General features: G+C 36.1%; 1 long non-coding RNA gene across 1 annotated transcript; it reads right to left on the bottom strand.

Annotated features, from left to right (window-relative positions):
* Nucleotides 1-12,768: 12,768 nt before the first annotated feature.
* LOC113353181 lies at nt 12,769-15,546 on the bottom strand. Its single transcript, XR_003361127.1, has 5 exons — nt 14,242-15,546; nt 13,980-14,152; nt 13,814-13,881; nt 13,685-13,720; nt 12,769-13,265 (listed from the first exon to the last, which is right to left on the bottom strand). It is a non-coding gene; the product is annotated as an uncharacterized LOC113353181 (long non-coding RNA).
* Between the last annotated feature and the right edge of the window lie 410 nt (nt 15,547-15,956).

Raw genomic sequence — 15,956 nt, 5'->3', positions numbered from 1 at the left:
AGGTTTTGATAGATTTCAGTTTCCGATCGTATACCAACACTTGTTAGTCGAAATCGGAAGCTAGAAAAAAACTTCCATTAAGGTATCTCGTAAAAATCTTTTTGAAGTTTTGAACAAGATATCTCTAGATTTATTCTAGTTGTTCTTGTTGTAGAGTTATTAGGTTTGTCTTCCTATTATTGAAGAGTATAATAATCCCTAATCTACAAGTTTGTTTTTGATATTACTTTTACCTAGTAATTGTTTTTTATCAAAACAAACACAAGATTTCCAAAACCTTGATTCAGGTCTAAAGGGAAACCAAACCCGTGTTTTGTGCAAACAAAATATCAAATCATATCAGTCGTGTTGTTGTATCTTCTAAAGAGTGCCGTGGTTCCGCTAGAAGATTTTCGTAGAGAATTTCTAAAGAGAATCGGTATTCTGCTAGGAGTTCTACAAGTGCTGAAGTAGGTATTATATCTAGTCCGAATAGGTAGTAGGAAATTGGTGTAACAGCTTATAATCAGTGTGTGTTTACTCTGGACTAGGTCCCGTATTTGCGGTTTCCTCGTTAACAAAATTTCTGGTATCTGTGTTATTTCTTTTCTGCATTATATTGTTTATCTTTATAATTGAAATATCACAGGTTGTGCATAAGTTCAATTAATTGGGAATCCAACCTTTGGTTGTTGATTAAATTAATTGACACTTGGATATTGGTTTTTGATACCGTCCAAGTTATTTCTTATATTCAATTAGGCTCGCAAATTTCTATTTGTTTGATTGCGGATTGAATTAAGAAATTGAGATATAACTCTTTGATATACTTTTCTTAAGATTGAGTCTGACTTTCTAGTTGATTCTCTTGAAAGTATATTGGAGTTAGTCCATACATATTTCCAAACGAAATTGGGTATGGTTGTTAGACCCCCGCTTTTTAAATTGGTATCAGAGAAGGCAAACACGCTAAGACCTTAATTTGAAGCAATCTGATTGTTATGGACATAAGTGCTATCTCTATAAACGTACCACCGGTCTCCGATGGCACCAACTATTTATGGTGGAAAATTGCTATGCGTTCTTTTATTCAAGCGCGAGATTTTCAATCATGGGTTCGTATTATTAATGGCTATAATCCTCCATTAGTTACAGTAGACGGTGTAACTGTTGCAAAGGATATTGGTGATTTTAATGATCTTGAGATTCTTGCTGTAAAGCAAAATTCCGAAGGATGAAATGATATCATCCATGCCATTACCCAAGATCTTCAGAACCAAATTAGTACGTGTAATAAGTATAAAGATGCTTGGGATATCTTAGAAACCGTATCTGAAGGGAATGCCGTAGAGAAAGAAGCAAGGCTTCAAAATCTAGCTTCTGACTGGGAAAACTTTCGCATGTCTGATGATGAAACCTTTAATGAGTTTAACCAAAGACTTTCTCAAATAGTTAACTCCTCATATTCATTAGGAAGAACTATTCCAGAGAAAGTTATTGTGTGCAAAATTTCAGGTCTCTGCCATCAAGATACGAGTATAAGAAACATGCCATTGAAGAATCAAACGATCTTTCTACACTCTCCAGAAATACTTTTGTTGGAATGTTAAAAATCTTTGATAATGAACACGCATCTAGAAAAGAGGTGACTTCTCTTAGAGCTGCAAAGAATTCTGATTCTTCTAAGGATAAACCTGGTTCGCCAGATACGAAGGATGTTACTCCACGACAATTTAGAAAAATCTTGAGAGACAGGAAAAAGAGTTCTTCCAAAGTTACAACATATCCTAATGATGATGTACAATGTTATAACTCTCGTGGTTTCGGGCACCTTTCTTCAGTATTTCCTAGCTGGAGCCGTAGACAATCGACATATGCAGCAGCTTTGCCTACTCTTGATGATGGACCCGAATATTGTGATCACCAAAAGTACGCAGGCGAAGTTGCATTAGCTTCTGGAAAAATTCTTTGGGATACTGATTCTGATTCTGACGAAGAAGTATTCCATGAAGATCCAGTTGCTAATAATCTTCTTAAGGAATGTCATCAGAAACTCTCGGAGGATGAAAGCACCATCTTCAGTGAGAAAGTTAAATATGACAGACTTCGTATTCGGAATAAAGACTTGCAAGACCAACTTGATTCTATTGGTGCAAGAGATTATCTCAACGAAATACGAATGCTTAAAGAAGAAATTGCCAGAAGTCGAGATCGGAAAATTACTCTTCAAGCAAAGCTAGATAACTTGGAGAACATTGAGATGAACTTGTTATTTGATTCGGAACGAGAAGATCTCAAAGTTCAATGTGAATCATCCAAGAATTATCTAGTTATTGCACTTGAAAAGGTCAAAAGGTTGGAAGAAGAAAACTCGAGCTTAAAAGAGAGTTTGTCTAGAAATAACAGCTCAGATAAATTATCCTCGATATTAGGAGCATGTAGAATTCATCGTGATACACGAGGATTGGGATATGAAGGAATAGACGCTCCTGGTATTTGCAAAGAGGTAAAATTTGTCAAAGCTAAAGATTCTTATCAACTAAAACCTTCCACGGTTGACAAAAGTAAAGTATCTCTACCAACTGCGGATGACGAAAAGAGGAAATTCTATCAAGCTCCAAAGCAAGCACATACAAATTCAGGTAACACTAAACATAACTTTTTCCATTCTACTAAACATTGTTTTTGTTATGGAAAACCATGTCACTTGCAAAGGAATTGCAGATTTCTTAAACGAGATAAAACCAGATCCAATTCTGTTAAGATGACAAGATCTGATGTTCAAAACTGGAGAAAAAATGAGTCTCATAATACCAGTCTTTCCAGTATTCCCCCCAAGAAGTTTCATATTTATATTGGAGAGAAGAAGAAATATTTTGCTCCAAAAACTGCTCAGAAATGGGTACCAAATAAGACCAATATAACAACGAGTACTATTAAGAAGGATCTCCCAGACAAGAGTTCGACAAGGGATAACGTCTTTAAAAGGTATGGAACAGTTGTTGAAAGTTTCAAGGAAGTTGTTAAATTCCTAGAGTCCATGTATGATTTTGTTTCGAATACCTTTTGTGAGAAAGATTTTGTTCACCTCAACACAACCTGATTATGTTGGAAGTGCATCCTCACCAAGAAGCCCTTGTAAATACGGCGAGGATTGCAAAAGAATTGGGGCGCACATATTATATTGGGTAATTTTTAAATATGTGGAACAAATTATTGTTTCGAGCTGAGGTTAACTCGCTTACATATTTCATGAAACATATGTGGAAACTTTTTGCTTTAACCAAGTTCATCTTTACCCGTGACGAATGTCATGATGACGTTTCAATCTTGAAAATAACTTTGATGACAATAGTTGTGAATAACGATTGTTATAACATTATAGAAGAATGTTTCAATGATTGAAATGTAGAGTTGAGATTACATAACCAACTATGGATATAAGCATATATAGTGTGTTCGCACATTAGTGTATAAATCCATGTGTCGGAAATCAAATGTGTGCATATGTGTGCATACGGTATTGGTGAAGGAGATAGGTTGGATACGCGTACCCGTATGCGTACTGGCGGAACTTTTCCTCCCGGAAAATTCTGCTGAGTTTGTAGTTTGCAAACTAGTAAACCAGTTACCTTAGGTACGCGTACCCACGGAAGTTTTCGAACCGAAAATTTCTGCTGAGTTTGTAAACTCAAATCCGGTAGCTAAGGTGCACGTACCCGTACGCGTACCCAAGCTGGTTATATTTCTCAAATCGGAAGTTCACGAACTTAAAAAATAAATTAATAAGGAATGCAATCTTTGCAAACCGTGGCTATATTTTTCATGAATTGATTCAAATGAATCAAACCGATTTTGTTTCAATTGTGTCTATATATAAATATCTAAGCAATTGAACAACTCTTCAACTAGTTCTTTTGAAGTCATTGGAACTAGTTATGAGAAAGATGAATATGGATAAATACCACGTGTATGATTCTTAATTACCTAACTTGATTTGTGATTGAAATTATTAAGTATAACAGGTTAGAAGCAATAATCAAAGCCATTGGATGTTGATTTTTATTGTCAAAGAAACTTTTGCATACACTTTTGGTAACCATTCTTGGTGTAAATCCTTGTTGAAAAGGTTATTCTTACTTCTAAGCATATCAAGTCTTATTTATACAAGTTTGTATCTTAGAAAATATGATCACAATACTTGATCTTCATGATTACATGTTGTGTATTGTTACCATGAGATAGTTCTAAATTTTTAGTAACACGATCTCATGAGAAACTTTCAATGATTGGTTCTTAAATCATATCTCCTTGTAGGATTTCTAAAATCCAATATATAAATCCTTCTCTCAGAAGAAAGGTCACTCATGCTGTTCTTTAGGGAATGCCATTTTATGGGGGAGAGTTCTTAAATCAACTTGTGCTTGATGGTCATATCTTTGTAGGGAGAAGCGGGTTTGGAACATGTAGGGGTTAACTTGTATCTTAATAAACTCCTTGATGAAGTCACTAAGTTTCGACTTTGTGATATCATCTAAACAAAGTTGATATGTTTCTTTCTTTTGGTCATGAAGTGTCTCCGTGAAAATTTCATGAGAATCCCACTAGTTTTTGTACTTTTGCCAATTTTTATTGACAAATATGGGGAGAATTAATGTGTAGTTCACACTACAAATACATATGGTTTACGGATCATTATGTAAGGGGGAGTGTTTTTCATGTTGATATGGATTGTTCTTATTTGAATTTGTTATAAACGTATGCAGACTCTGCATATAGAAAGCCTAATTTCCCATGGATGCTTCTTATAGCTATTTTGTTTTTCCAGCTTAGCCTTTTCAGCAAGTCCAATTCAATACTGCTCTATCCAGCATGTGAAGAATGAATTACAACATCTAACACGAGATGATAAAAATCCCTACTATCAGTTTTTGGAGTTGATAAACTTGGAAAGTTTTCTTCCGTTAAGTTTAAATCTTGCCGAGGAATCCCAGAAGATTTGTTAGAATTGGAAAGCAAAGAAGGATTCAACGAATCCAGAAACTTTCTCCAAATATGACCATTCCTTCCATAAGGAATACAGATGAAACTTCTTGGAGATGATGATGTCTAAATTTCATCAATTCTTAAAAAACTCCCAGAGGAATTCTCGAACCAATGAATTTGTATTACAGTTTCAGTAAATCTTTTTGACCAAAATTTTCCAACTCCAAATTCTCCATCTAACGCCATCATCAGGTAAAACCATGGCAAAGCTAATCTTGGTAGAATTACGTAGTTTGAGATGTTTTTGTATTTCTCAGTACATCTCAATCCAGAAAACGTCCAAAAGAAAGAAAAAGATTTAGAAGCAAAAACTAGAGAAGGGATTTGATTTAACTCCATAATAATAAAATCCCTAAAAAGCGACGAAGAACTCTACTACCCAATAAATCCCTGCCCCAAGGGGAAGGATCAGAGATCCGTCCTTGGACGGCGGAGAAGTTCAGAATAGCACACTTCTAAACTGAATCAATCACAGATGATTGAAATGGGAAGAAGGCTGAGTTCTTGGAAAGAATCGCCAAAGGAAACTCCATTGGAGAGCTCCACAATTATCGGAGAAGAGAGGATATCCCCATTTTTTGAAAATTGACAAATCCTGTATTCGTATTGCCGTATCAGTATCTCCGTATCAGTGCACCATAGCGCCAAAATATCATTCTACATATGCCATTTTATCCAATTGTTTTACCAAAATTTGAAGAAAAAGTAAAAGCGTGGGGTTAACATATAAATACAAGAGGACTTTGGCAGCGAGCAGGTACACTTTTGCTTCTATACCATTTTATCCAATTGTTTTACCAAAAGTTGAAGAAAAAAGAAAAGCGTGGGGTTAACATGTAAATACAAGAGGACGTTTGGCAGTGAGCAGGTACACTTTTGCTTCTAAGTAGTTGTAAACTCTTTTCTCAGTACATCTCAATCCAGAAAACGTCCAAAAGAAAGAAAAATATTTAAAGCAGCCTGAGTTTTTTCTCAATCCAGAAAACGTCCAAAAGCGTGGGGTTAACTGGGTACTCTCTGGTTCGCTTGGAATTTTTTCTCTCTCCCCCTCTGTAAACTCTTTTCTCTCTGCAACTTTTGTAAACCCTAGCATCCTGAGTCTTCCCCTACTCAGAACACATCTGATCACTAAACCAAGAGAGTGAAGAGTAACCTAAAACATGACAATAAAAAAAAAAACCAACTGGGCAACAGGCGAGAAGGACACATCTTATGTGCAAAGGTCCAACATTATAAGTGATACCTTATCCAAATTCAGGAACTGACCACTCCTTGGGTTTGTCATCCATGGTTGGACCAACACTACATACGATAACTCCTCAGAGCCATGAGGTACCAAAGTGTAAACAAAACAATGTCATAAATATTCCAGCAAAGAAGTCATATTACATAACAACATAAAAGAAGTCCTATGACAGGAGCATCGCACCCACACCTCGCTGGGAACAACTGACTTAATACTCATCTGATCCTCGTCCGGAGCAAAAGCTACCAATTCAGGCATGAATGATCCCTCTCTACACGAACACCTCAGACAAGAGCAATAATCGGAGAATTCCATCCTGCAAATTCACCTTCACTCCGCTTCAGCCACCAGCCTCCGGCGCTAAGGCATAAAACAGGGGCAAGGTATATATATATATATACGTTCGAATAAAAAGGTAGTATTTTATACCTCACCACCTCCAGCAGCAAATGTTTTTAAGACAAAACGTGTGAACACACACACGGTGTAAAGTGTTTCCAAGACCAATCGCAAGAAAAAACACAATATATGAAGTGTTTCCAAGCTTTCCAGTAAAAGGAAACACAATGGTAAACACGAAATCCCCCGGCGAAAAGTTCAGTCACTTGACAAACGGATGAGGCTAAAGACGTTATGCAAAAAGATAGGTCTTTCCGAGAAAACGTTGGTGATGATCTATAATCCGGAGCAAGAAAAACCGAAATAATTCATAAATGAGAGGACATACCGTCATGTCGGAGAAAATAAGAAGAAATACCCGGCCACCATGGGGGACGAGGAGGAAAACGTCCAACACACATGGATACCTTCTACAGAAAGGAGCTTTGAACTCTATAGAAGGAAAATAGGAGGAAAACAAAACTCACATCCTTACCACAAAAGAACTTTTCTTAAATATAAATGGATATCCTCGAAAAACCAATCAGTTTTGCCAAACCCAAGAAGTTCAAAAACGCGACGAACAAGACGATAAGAATCCTGGAGGAAAAATACAAAAGGAAAGATATCCTCTCTCTCACGACGTCTGAAGAAAGATGACAGGCACCCTAAGGCTTACAGACAAATGTACACCTGGCGATAAAGACAACATGGTCACTAAGTTTTCTTCCCATCATGCCCTCGGCAAGTTGCAAAGAAAATGAGCAATATGTGAGGGTAAAATAACCGATGGAAACGTGTCAACATCCTAAGGGGTGAATCCATGATAAGATGATGAGATATGAGCATCGAATCATCCTCCAAAAAGGTGAGTTTGTCTGAATCGAGACACCTGCTACAGCGTCACATGAATAACGCGTGTAAGGAGTAGTCTAATCCGCTCAGACGGTCAAGTCTAAAAATAAGGACTGCATTTAATGAAGGATAAAAGAAAGATGTGGGTAGATCTACATCGTGATGGAAGACTCGGACGACTTATACTATAATCTAGAGATGATAGAACACGAGGTTCTCCAAAGAAGGGCTACGCGATATGGAGGAGAGCGATACGACTCTGAGGGAGAACAAAGCAAGCTATCTCAAGGGATACTATAGAGCCAGTCCGAATCAGCAAAGACGATGTACTATGACTCCACCAGCTCGGACGAACAAGCCATCACGAGTCTACTTTGCCTATAAATACCAGTCCATGTATAAGGAGATGGACAACTTATGTAACAATAGATGGTCTTTCAAGAGTAAGACCTTATAATCAATAAGAAAACATCTTCTTTTCCATGGATGTAGGTCTTCATGGCCTAACCACGTTATTTGCTTGTGTCAATCTTTACTTTTCATGCTCTTTACATCTTGTTCATATCGAATCTTCTATGTTTTAGTAGTTTTTAGTCTATAATCTTATTTGGGCGTAGTCATCAGAAAAGATGCAACTACACGCTTGCCAACACATATTTCGAAAAATATGTAAGAGAGATAAACTCAGCTCGAAATCTCAAACGTATATATAGAAAACTATATTATGTCTCAATATAGCAGAAATAGACTTTCCAAGTGATAGATGAGTTTCAGTCTCCACATATCTTTTGTTGATGAAGTTCCACAATCTCCCCTTAACAGTTCTTCATCTTCAAATGATGAACGCCGTGAAGTCTAAGGCTCAACTACACAATCTATGTCCTAGTCTGAGACATCTGTAAATAGGCTAGAAATGAAGACTTATAGTTTTGATCACTAACATTGACAAACATTCTTGGGATAGCAACGCATGCGAGGTCGACCGAGCAGTCCGCTAACAATCTTCCCCTTTATCAATTTTAGTGACAAAACTATCAATACATATGGATTACAAAACAAATAAAACTTTGTAGCTTCTCATCCAAATGCTTGATCTCCTTGGGATCTTCAGTACAACTAGAAATCTTCGTCACTTCAAGTACTCCATGATTCTATACGTGTTAAACTCAGCATCATAGTTGTTGAAGATCCGTAACGATAACAATGAGAAGAAAAAATGCTCTCGATCATTATTATACGGTGTCATAGTATTATTACACAGCATCAAAGTTCAATTGTATGACAACTTTGACAATAATACTATGGTGATATGTATCACTCCCTCTTAGTCAATACTTCATCTCGACATGAAAACCATTCCCCCTTACATAATGATCTGTAAACTATATGTATTTGTAGTATGAAACTACACATTAATTCTCCCCCTTTTAGTCAATATAAGTGGCAAAGGTACGAAAACTAGTGGGATCCTCATGAAATTTTCATAGAGATACTTCATGACCAAAAGAGAATTGTTAGAGCATTGATCGGTCGAACTCGCATGCATTGCTATCTAAATCATGTTTGTCAATGTTAGTGATCAAAACTACGAGTCTTGATTTCTAGCCTATTTAGATGTCTCGGACTAGGACATCAATTGTGTAGTTAAGCTTTAGACTTCACGGCGTTCATCTCTTGAAGACGAAGAACTACTAAGGGGAGCTTGTGGAACTTCATCGACAAAAGGTATATGAAGACTGAAACTTATCTATCACTTGGAAAGTATATTTCTACTCTATCTCCTATATTAAGACATAAGTCGTGTTACGATATAGTTTTCTATTATACAAATTTGAGATTTCGAGATGAGTTTATCTTGCTTATATATTTCTCGGAATATGTGATTGGCAAGCTTTCGCTTTAGCCTAATTCATCTTACATTCGTTGACGAATGTCCGAAAAAGATCATATGGAAATTTCCGAGTTACATCTTACATGGTTTGTGTGATACAATCATTTGGTGTTGCCTTGGAATATTTCATTATGATAATTTCGATAACTTGAAAATCGCATTGACGAAAAATAGTTTGTGAACAACAACTATATAACGTCCTCTAAGAAAGTTTCAATGATTGAAATAAAGAGTTGAGATTACGTAATTATCTTTGAATATAAGCATATATAGTGTGTTTGCACATTGCTCGGTCGAACTCGCATGCTTTGCTATCTCAAACATGTTTGTCAATGTTAGTGATCAAAACTATAAGTCTTGATTTCTAGCCTATTTTTAGATATCTCGGACTAGGACATAGATAGTATAGTTGAGCTTAAATCTCTCGACGTTCATATCTTGAAGACGAAGAACTACTAAGGGGAGATTGTGGAACTTCTTCGACAAATGGTATATGGAGACTTGAACTTATCTATCACTTGGAAAGTCTATTTCTATTATCTCCAATTATTGAGACATAAGTTGTGTTACGATATAGTTCATCTTATATCATGAGAAAATTGCCGAGTAACATCTTACATGGTTTGTGTGATAGAATCATTTGGTGTAAGACTTGGAAGGTTTCAATGATGATTATTTCAATATCTTGAAAATTGCTTTGATACTAATAGTGTGTGAAAACGGCTATTGACATTATAGAAGAATGTTTCAATGATTGAAATAAAGAGTTGATGTATTGACTAAGTGGGAGTGATACATACCACCGTAGTATTATTATCAAAGTTGTGATACAATGAAACTTTGATGTTGTGTAATAATACTATGATAGATCTTCAACAAGTACAGGATGAACACACGCAGAGTTGAAGATCCTAGGAAATCAAGCATGTAGGATTTTGGAGCTGTAATGCTTTTAACAAGTACAATTCATATGTAAAATGGTTTTGTCACTAAAATTGAAAAAGGGGGAGATTGTTAGAGCATTGCTCGGTTGAACCCACTAGCGTTGGTATGTCAAGTTACTTGTCAATTTTAGTTGCAAAAATGCATTCTTGATTTAGCATACTAAAGATAGTTTCGGACTAGATTATGTCTAAGAAGTTGAATCGAAGCTATCCTTAAAGGATGAAGATTGAAGACTATAAGAAGACATCAACAAATACTTCATCAATAAAGGTATGTATTTGATTTCATTTGGATTCTTGTTCAATTCTACCTTTCTAATCTATCGAGATAAATGCTCACTCTATGGAACAATTCCTATGACGGTAAATGTACATTTATGTATATATACTTGAGGTTATTTGATTCATGACTTTGGTGACAATAACCTTTATCCCTATAGAGGATCTCATGTTATAGTGAATGAGCTTACGAATTCAAGGAGCCAAGAATCACTCAATTCCGAGTTATAACGATGAAGTTATGAGTGATTTATTACAGTAACAATTATAAATGTTGCTGTAGTTGTTACAGTTCGTTAGTAGGAAACAATCCATGGACTGTTTGTAACGGTTCACGGACTTGGGCCCAATTACGACTAAAAGGCATTTTTGGTCAAGTTGGTGATGTTTCCTTATCTAGACAAGATGGCTATTAATCCGAACATATTTTATTTACATATTAAAGTGTTTGTGATAACTTTTAATTCCTGCCTAAGTTAAAATATGATTTATTCATATAAATACAATATTTGCTAATTAATTATTTATTTAATTATTTTGGCAAGAGTTGTAACTTAGGAAAGACTCCCATATTTAGGAGAGTCTTGAAAAAGGAAAATAGTAAAAACTCTTGCTTAGATTTTAAGATAACTTATTCATTATAAATAAAGGGTTCATCAGTTTACACGTTTTTCATCCCCTTTGGAAATTTGGTGTAAGCTTCATAAGGTTGTTTTCCATGTCTTCTGTTCTTCGTGAACAAGAGTGAGATAAAAGTCTTTGTATTGGGGATCACAAAGCCGAGTTGGATTTAATCTTCGTGATTGATTATACAACTTGTAATCTAGGTTTTTCACCTCTTGTCTATTCTAAGGTTTTCTCTTCTGATATAAAACCATTCAAGAGTTGTTGATCATAAACCCTGGGTTTTGATAGATTTTAGTTTCCGATCGTATACCAACACTTGTTAGTCGAAATCGGAAGCTAGAAAGAAAACTTCGATTAAGGTATCTCGTAAAAATCCTTTTGAAGTTTTAAACAAGTTATCTCTAGATTTATTCTAGTTGTTCTTGTTGTAGAGTTATTAGGTTTCTCTTCCTATTATTGAAGAGTATAATAAACCCTAATCTACAAGTTTGTTTTTGATATTACTTTTACCTAGTAATTGTTTTTTATCAAAACAAACACAAGATTTCCAAAACCTTGATTCACATCTAAAGGGAAATCAAATCGGTGTTTTGTGCAAACAAAATATCAAATCATATCAGTCGTGTTGTTGTATCTTCTAAAGAGACCCGTGGGTTCTGCTAGAAGATTTGCGTAAAGAATTTCTAAAGAGAACCGGTATTCTGCTAGGAGTTTTACAAGTGTTGAAGTAGGTATTACATCTAGTCCGAATAGGTAGTAGGAAATTGGTGTAACAGCTTATAATCAATGTGTGTTTATTCTGGACTAGGTCCCGGGGTTTTTCTGCATTTGTGGTTTCCTCGTTAACAAAATTTCTGGTGTCTGTGTTATTTCTTTTCCGCATTATATTTTTTATCTTTATAATTGAAATACCACAGGTTGTGCGTAAGTTCAATCAATTGGGAATCCAACCTTTGGTTGTTGATTAAATTGATTGCACTACACCAAAACAGCCGATTTGGGACGGATATAACCAATGCATATATCCGTTAGTAATATGGCGTAGCAAATTGCAACGCCAGAAAGGTTGCACAAATTAATTTGTGCAACATATAAATGTTGGTTCACAGGTTTTGCAACTTTTTATTTTGCAATTTGAGCAACGGATTCTTGAATTTGTGCAACGGATTCTTGAATTTGTGCAACGGATTCTTGAGTTTGTGCAACCAATTTTAAATTTGCGCAACGGTTATATTAATTTAGGCAACGTGTAATACTAATTTGCGCAACTTTTATATACGTTGCAAAATTATTTTCAGGTGAAAAAGAAAAGAATTTCGGCTATAGTTCCGGCAGATTTCTGCACCCGAGTGTGTACTCTACACCTTCATATACCATTCTAGATCAACTAGAAGACCCAATTTTACATATGAACAATGCATCAAGATATATGAATTATTTGTAATAAATATATGAATCATATGAAAACCCCTGTTGCATTCACCTTTGATCTTTCTAATAGTCTTACACATTCTTTCCCGATATTAATTTCATACACAATGAATTCAATAATGTTATTAGAATTACTAGAACTGTGGAAGGAACATCAATTGTAATTCTTATACCATCTCAGCATCACATGAAACATCAGATAGATAAATAGTAGCATGAAAGGAAGCAAATGAAAGGATTTAGAATGCTACAGCTCAAAAGTATCACCTTGCGAGGAAAAAGATGCTGAGGGACCTTTTCGCCAAGTTTTGCAGTCTCTAGTTTTTGCACAGGGAAGGGCGCCATGCAAACAGAGATAAGTTGAGATGATCTAATAGTTTATGGCATCCAAAATGTTGTTTTGCCCCTTCTTCCACTCCGTGTAGTTGTACTACTTCCACCACTGCCCCTAGTTGTTCCAGTTCCAGCACTTGTGCTTAAGTGAAGCTCTCCCACCAGTATTAATAGTTTTACCTGAACTGGCACTTGGTGCATCTCTACCACGACCTCTGCTAGACCCCACCTTTGGCATGATCTCCTCTTGACAAATCTGTAATAGTAGAAGTAGCAGCTGATCCACTTGAACCTCGACAACAATCACCTCTAGGTCCTATTAGGTGAGATAAAAAACCTTATTGTCCAAATTATGCTGGAGAGACTAAAACCATTTGCTAAGGTGAAATAACCTTTAGAGAGAAATTTTCAACATAGGGCATAACTTTTATTGTAATTGTAAGTATCTGGCTGCACATTGGCTCACTCATTTAAGAACAATGACAGGCATGATACTGAGTTTCATAAACTAGACATTTGGAAATGCCACCATCCCAATATGTTATGGTAAAAAAAAACTATAAAATCTAAAACGATTTGTTTCTTATGAGTTTAAAAGACTAAGCTAACTGTTCCATGAATATCTAGCATTCACATGATAAGGAATGTATTTCATACACTAGGAGTAAAACATACCAGTAGTCCCATGTAGTAAGCTAATTGCCTACATAGCTAAATAAGAAAAACAGGGCATGAGTTAGCTTCAGTTACAGAACCCAATCAGAATTGCATATTTCCAAGTCCCACAAGCCAAAGACAACTTACTTAGTGGCATATTTTAAATGCTCAGCCAAAGGTGTTATACCCACCACGCAAAGGAAGAACACCCAAACCTGACACCATATAAACAAATCAATCTCTGCAAAAAGAAATTATAGGATTAAGATCTACTGTGATTGCTTAAAAACTGAACTTAGGTGGCATCGTCTACCTATGGACAGAGAATAAGCTGTTGGTGGATGATGATTGTGAAGAAACTAGTGACTGAAATGCTTACATCTGCATTTTCTACATAGAGTAAGCTGTTAGTGACTGATGATTTTGGATAAAGTCTTCCTCGACCGAGCAGCTGACAATAACTGGCTCCCGACTCCCTACACTAATCTGCATATTCAGGGCAAGCAGAAAAGAATAAAGATGCAGTAGAGTACGCACACACAATCAACAAACAAGATAAAAAAGGTTTAGCTTACCTGTTTTCTTGTTTCAGAACATATTGTGAAAAGTGTGTACAAAGAATGGGTCCAAAGGTGGATCTTCCAGATTCACTACTCCAAAGGGTGTAAGCGCCACCCTGTTTTCGAACTACCCGTTGCCTTCTAAGCATGAATCCTAGCTATTGCCAGGACCTTCTAAAATAGTCCACCAGACCTTCACCAATGCAGATACCAGAACAAATGTCATTAACAACCAACGAACAAAGAACCACTGAGCCATTTCTTCGAACCACTCTGTACCAAAAAATCCATGCTATCCCCAGCTTCCAGTTTTTGCGAACATCCACAATCACTATCATTCATCACCGTAGACCAACGGCTTCAGCTCCTCTTCTTTGCTGTATAACCCTTTGCACCTTCTCAATAAACCCCAGACTGCAACCACATCTATGGATTTCACTTTAAGCTTCAGAATTCAACCCACTTCAGCCTGCAACTTGAGCTACAACCATCACACATACTCGAGCAACTGATTGACCCAAATAACCCACAGAATCCATGGCATTAACAGCTTCTCTTTACCGATTTTTAGCTCCTAAATCTTCACTGCCAAATTTGATCAAACCACCACTCATTCGAACCATTACCACCAGCTTCATCATTTCAAACATATCTCCTCCAATTCGAACAACTTCGCCTCCATTAACGAATTCATTTCATACCCAAATCTTCCAAGCAAAATCAACTCCAAATTGAACCCATTTCAGCCCCAAACTCGAGCTCAAAACCACCATATTACAGCCACTTCTCCCTTCTCATTTCCTTGTCTTCATAAATCATTCATAAACACTTGAAATATACACACAGAAATGGACAGCAACAGCTTCACTTCCACCTGAATTCCAGCTCAAAATCTCGCCTGACTCAATTTCTTAGGAGTGTTAATAGTACATAAATGCAAATCCCAATTTTCCTGATAGAAATGCAAGAAATCTATACTCATAATAAGCAACAATGCAAAAAATGGATACTGTGAGCCTTTCTAACTTAAGCTAAGCCACAAATCCATCACAGTAGTATATATTATATTTAACTTCAAAGCTCTCTACACCACCAACCAATGAACACCAGCATCCACCACCCCAAGCAGCATCACCCACCACTAAAAATCCAACAATCACTAAAAATGACAGGCTAAGAAACACTATTAGAACTAGACGACTAGATTGGTAGAGCTACAAATTCAAAATCACAAAAACCCTAAATCAGATGTCACAATTCCAAACCTATATGAAACAAACCTACGGAAAAAACCAAACGAACTTCTCATTTGGTACCCCATCAATCACCATCAAATCCGCCATTACTTAAACCTAAAAATCAAAAAAACCCCAAATCAAAATCAAGAAAATTAATCCCAAATGAAAAACCCAAATCAAATCAAGAAAAACCCACATCAAACCCTAAATCACAAAATGGATATGAACAAGAAACAAATAGTAACTCAGAGTAATAAAGAAATCAAAAAAATAACTTTGAAATCCTATAAAATCAAAGAAGCTCACCGATTTTGGTCCAAATCTAGGGTTTGTAATAGTACGAAGGGATAAAGGGTTGTACTAATTGAATGAAACTCCCCCAAATCCACAAATCTTCTGAGAGGATGTTAGTAGAAGTGAGATTTCTTTGATTCTGTAAAGAGAAGTTCCGGAGAAAGAATAGAACTTGGGGAAATCGAAGCGATTGTCTCA

The sequence above is a fragment of the Papaver somniferum genome, chromosome 2, assembly GCF_003573695.1.
Source record: "Papaver somniferum cultivar HN1 chromosome 2, ASM357369v1, whole genome shotgun sequence".
In the NCBI taxonomy this organism is placed as follows: Eukaryota; Viridiplantae; Streptophyta; class Magnoliopsida; order Ranunculales; family Papaveraceae; genus Papaver; species Papaver somniferum.
This window is presented reverse-complemented; position numbering and strand designations above follow the sequence as displayed.